This window comes from Xyrauchen texanus, chromosome 12, assembly GCF_025860055.1.
Source record: "Xyrauchen texanus isolate HMW12.3.18 chromosome 12, RBS_HiC_50CHRs, whole genome shotgun sequence".
NCBI classification, from domain to species: Eukaryota; Metazoa; Chordata; class Actinopteri; order Cypriniformes; family Catostomidae; genus Xyrauchen; species Xyrauchen texanus.
Window position 1 is genome coordinate 12,774,050 of NC_068287.1, and position 6,000 is coordinate 12,780,049.

Sequence of the window (6,000 nt, forward strand, 5' to 3'; positions counted from 1 at the left end):
GCTCTTAGAGTTTGTTTGTACAAAGTTCTTGATTGTCAGGATCTCTGTGTTTTTGATTTGAAAGATGTCATACTGTTGTTCTAATAATTTTACACTCACTGTCAACCCACTTTTTGTTGGTGTTTTTGGTTTCCTTTAAGATTCTTTTTTCAAATTGCATATGGATGCTTATTGGTGAAATATATTGGTAATGTCACTTATTGCCAGATTTATGCCTACTTTATTTTGTGGATGTGTTCACTATAAATTTGTCCAATAATAATTTTATAGTTTGACTTTCTATTGCACTTTGATAATTTTCTTTGATGTTTTTTGTCCACATGTATGATTGTTGCAGCTTTAGTAAATGACAGAGCTGTCTGCGTGATTCATTGGGTTGAGTTGGTTTTAGATACAGTGTAATTTTACAGTGGTCTGACAGAGGTGTTTGTGGACTGACTGTGAATGCTCTGAGATGCACTGTGTCAATGTCTGTAATGAAATAATCTACAGTACTGTTACCCAGACACGAATTGAAGGTATAACAGCCAAAAGAGTCTCCCCGTATGTGACCGTTCACTATATACAGGCCCAGCGATTGACAGAGCTCTAGTAGGCTTTTCCCACTGTTGTTTGTGAATTTGTTGTAATTATTTTGGAGGTGGTATGAGGGCAGAGGGTGGCTTGTGTTTGTAATATATTTGTCTTCCTGTGTGTTGACAAATTCTGGTTCAGTTCTGGCATTTATTAACACATTTCCTTTTGTCTGGAAATGGCAGATCTCATCTTGCAGGATGGAGAAGGTTTCTTCATTGTAATAGGGAGATTCAGCCGGGGGTAAATATGTAGCACACAAGAATATGTAACAGTCTGTGGAGACAATATCTTTTTGGATTTTTAACCAAATGTAACATTTTCCGATTTGTATAGATTTGATTGAATCTATGAATTCTGTTCTGTATCATATCAGCATTCCCTCTGAGACTCTGCCCTGAGTCACCCTTCTTAGTTGATGGTAGAACTATTTCTCTAAATCCAATTGGGCAGCCATTGGACAAATCTCTTACACGCCATGTTTCTTGCACTATTATAATGTCAGAATTCTGAATTTCTTTTATGAAATCTGAATGTTGGCTATTAACACCAAAAATGGAGGACCTCAATCCTTGAATATTCCAACATGTGATTTTTAAGGAGTATGAGCCCATTAATTAATTGCTTTTATTTAAAAAACAAGTCAAACAGTATGTTGTTGAATTAACAGATCAAGAAGAAAATATTAAATATGAGGTTTCTCAGAATCTCTTTTAAAATAAATGTATAAATAAAAAACATGACATACATTTTCTCTCTCTCTCTCTCTCTGTCATGCATCCATCATTTAGCAGCTGACGCTTGAGTTTAGTGTGAGCGCGTGCAAGGAAGCGCATTTTTATTGAATTTACAATGTTACACGTGTATAAACCTTCATGAACCTGTTAATCCGAAATGCAAATGCCGTTATTCTGCCTCTGTAAGCGAACATGGCGCTAACACTGTCACTCCTGTTTATAAACGACCAAGCTGTCAGCATTGCAATTTGCAAGCGTGCAAGGTTGGAGCATCTTTTGACACCTTTCAAACTGTGGCACTTCCTTATTTTACATCACCTTTGACATTAATTGTAAAGCTTACAGAACTACTCAGCTGCAGAGTTACACAGAATCTTTATGTATGGCCTCCTTCTGCTTCCTCACCGTTGAGAACTGCCGGGCAAAGTCTCCAACATTGTTGCCAAACAGCCCAACCTGGGGGATGGAGGTGTTAAGGAAACGCACCTTGTCAGCCTCTCGCAACTCGACCAGGTTGAGCCTGAGGTGGCGTTCCTGGACCACCAGGGTTGACATCGCCTGCCCGAGAGCCCGCGCCGTGACTTTCATTGCCCGGAGTTCGCCGAGCGCAGGTCCTGCATTAGACCCGGGTCAGGACTTCCCTCGTGTAGTTCTCTGAGTGCCTTGACTTGGTGCACCTTGCGGAGTGCCGTGGCATGCAAGGTGGAAGCGGCGTGTCCAGTGGTGCTGTAGGCCTTAGCCGTCCGGGAAGACGTCAGCCTACAGACCCTGGAAGGGAGCCTCGGACGGTTCTGCCAGGTGGAGGCGTTTTGCGGGCATAAGTGCACCGCGACTCCTTGGTCCACCTGGGGAACCGTCGAGTAGCCCCTTGCCACCCTGTCATCGAGGGTAGTGAGAGCGGAGGAGCTCACGAATCGCGTGCGGGCAGTGAAAGGTGCTTGCCACGAGCGTGTGAGCTCATCATGCAGAAAGGAACAGGGGCGGAGTGTGGCCGTGAGCGACACTCTGGCCCCAGGAACCAATCGTCGAGTCACGAGGGTTCGGGGATTCCACTCCAGCCTGACACTCGCAGCTGGCAAGCATGGCTGTCAGCTCCGCATCAGCCTGTGACTGAGCCGCCGCACACTAGGGTGGGATTCTATATCCTCAGCATCAGACATGACGAACCCGCTCTCTCTCATCGTCGTCAGGCACCCTGAACGAGATCGAGGTGTGAGGTGTGTTTTTGTAGGCAATTAGTATTTATAACACATTCAAATACATTTTGATGGTAATGTGAAGGACAAATGAACACAGCATTGTCACCATGCCAAATACATAAGTCATTGGTCTATACTCAATCTTACGTTACCTTTGCCGCTCATTTTCAGCCACTTCACAAAAATTTGCTAGCCTATTAGTTTAATGAGTTCGGTTTAGCTATAAAACACAGCCTACATAATGTAACGCCACCGCCTTGTCTTAATATAGTGTATTAAGTTGTCTAATATAGTTGTCACTAGTTATGACAACTTACCGTCTTAATATAACTTAATATAACTTTTAAAAAAAACATTACCTCAATTTCTTTGTGGTTAACCTTCATATCATCGTCTCTTTCTCCCAAGTCCAACTGTTGCTGTCATTATTTTATAGCTGCGCCGTTTTGTGGTCCATTCTGCTTAACGCGACTGCTCATTTGAGCTTATCACGGCCCATTCGGCACGTTTTGCGGCCAACACACCGGCCTGCTCAGTTCTCCCAATGGCCAATCCCCCTCTGATCGGCCCACTGGGAAAATGCCCGGTATGCCAGATTACCAGTCCAGTCCTGCTTGAAAGGTAGTCCTTACTGTGCTTGCTTAATCCTGATATGCCACGCACAGGAAAGGAATCTGCTGCTCATGCCATCCAATGAACTGGATGTTTGGATTGTAATTCAGAAAAAAATCAAAGTCTTGTCTTTTTTATCAGTAATATTGCATGTTGATATAGTTACAGTTAGTGTTTAATGACGTTGGTGCCGTCTCGTTATCGTCTCATCTTAGTCATGGAAAAAAGGTAGTTGAAGAACATTTTTCATCATAGTGTTCGTTAATTAAATAACACTACTTTTTCTAACTCGTCCGAGGCTGTTTGTCCGATTTGCACAAAAATTGGTCTGCATCATCTAGATGCACTCACGACAAAAAGTTATTCACAGAAATTCTGTTTTTCTATTCTTTTCTAATGGCGCTTCAACAAAGAGCACGCCAAAATGGACATGAGGGTATATGTCTTTAACGCTTTAGCGTATTCATATCAAACTTATTATTTGTCATGGCACCATGACTCAAGGGTGCCTGCTCAGTTTTGGAACCGTGTTGGTATAACTCTTGAACACTTTTGCCGAAAATAACGAAAATTGTCTCTTTAGATCAAGTGCTGCATACCAAGTCGATCAATACCACATTTTCCTATGTCGGCCATTTTGGACTCCTATTGCCTACTGTAATGAGACTGGTCTTGATCGATTTTGTGGTTCATGCAGAGAACAATGATACCAATTATGTCAAGATCGAGCAAATTTCCTGTCCACCTTTTTTAAATGTTTTGAAAACATACTTTTTCGAACTCCTCCTAGACTGTTTTTCCGATTTGCAACTACTTCAACTCTTTATAGTTTGATTTCTTAAAGTTTTTCACTATTTTTCTGAAAGAACAAAATGCCAGAACATACAATAATTAATGTGACAATTACCTTTATTTTTCCACAAAACTGGTAGCAGTTAAACTTCCCTGTTCACACTCTGTACCACCAAACCATAATTCTTCTTCATCTTCTTGTGTTGTTTAATGGTGGTTGACAAGCCAACATATGGTGTATTACCGCCACCAACTGGACTGGTGTGTGAAGCATTAATAAGAAGGGAAAAAAAAAAATGTTTATTAAATCCTGTTTCCCTTCTGTCACTCACTCGACATTGTGTCGAATTAAGTGACACAAGGGGTCTTCCTGGGACACCAAATGTACCTCTGAACCTGAGAAAATGCCAATATCAAGTTGGCAGAAATAATTTGGGCAGCGAGTGACAGTCAGAATTTTTCTTTGGAGCCGAACGGTTGTGCAACAGCAAGCTGAGTTCACCACTGTTCCACTCAACTCTACTACGATCTGCGGCGCGTTTCCAGCTGGCGTTCTCTCTCTCTCTCTGCACACTGTGCAGTCCAGACCCCTGAGCGCATCAACAGCACTTTCTCATGAGAGAAAGCTACTTCAGCCGACTCCTGCGTTGTTCCTTCCCACAGGATTGAGGACGACCCGGCTGGTGATGAAGGCTATTTGGGGATGGCGACGGGCTTCGTTTTGCCAGGTAAATCACCACGAACCAGCCCGGCATGCTTGTTCGCTTCTGTTGAGCCCCCGGAATTGGATGACAACCTCACCACTGCATCAGAGAGTGTCACAGCTGATTTTCAACCCTTGGACAGACCCCTGCTTTCTGCGGACTGGAGTCCCCTTGCAGCAGGTGTCCAGATGTGTTGTGGTGACCACAGACGCCTCTTGACAGGGTTGGGGCACCAAGTGCAATTGGTACGCTGCCGCTGGCCTCTGGACAGGGCCCCGGCAGCGTTGGCACATCAACTGCCTAGAGTTGTTGGCTGTATCTCTTGCCCTATGGAGGTTTGTCCCACTAATCTGGGGAAAGCACTTCTTGATCCGTTCAGAGGCACCACGACGGTGGTGTACATAAATCGCCAAGGTGGCGTGCGCTCTCGTCATATGTCACAACTCGCCCGCCATCTCCTCCTTTGGAGTCAGCCATGACTCAAGTCGCTGAACGCCACTCACATCCCTGACAACCGCAACATGACGGCGGACACACTGTCGTGGCAGGTTTCGCCCAGCGGAGAGTGGAGGCTCCACCCCCAGGTGGTCCAGCTGATTTGGGACCAATTCGGCAAGGAACAGATAGACCTCTTCGCCTCCCAAGACAACTACCACTGCCCGCTCTGGTACTCCCTGACAGGAGCTCCTCTCAGGACAGACACGCTGGTACACACCTGGCCCCAGGAGCTGCTTAAATATGCATTTCCTCAAGTGAGCCTTCTTGCACCGGTGCTGTGCAAGATCAGGCAATATGAGGAACAGGTCATCCTAGGGGCCCCTTAATGGCCCACCCGGGCCTGGTTCTCGGATCTTACGCTACTCGCAACAGCACCTCCCTGGAAAATTCCCCTGAGGAAGGACCTTCTTTCTCAGGGACGGGGCACTCTCTGGCACCCGCACCCAGACCTCTGGAACCTCAACGTCTGGCCACCGGACTGGATGCGGAAGATCTAGTGGATCTACCACCTGCAGACGTAGACACGATCAACCAAGCCAGAGCTCCCTCCACCAGGCAACTTTACACCCTGAAGTGGTGCTTGTTCACGAATTGGTGTTCTTCTCGAGCCGAAGACCAGCAGAGGTGCGCAGTTTGGTCTGTGCTTTCATTCCTGCAGAGAGGCTGGAGGGGAGGATGTCCCCCTCCACCTTGAAGCTGTATGTAGCTGCTATCGCAGCCCACCACGACGCAGTAGATGGCAAGTCCCTAGGTAAGCACGACCTGATTATCAGGTTCCTGAAAGGTGCCCGGAGACTGAACCCTCCCTGGCCTAGCCTGTTCCCCTCCTGGGATCTCTCTGTGGTCCTCTCGGGCTTTCAGAGACCCCCCTTCGAGTCGCTTGAT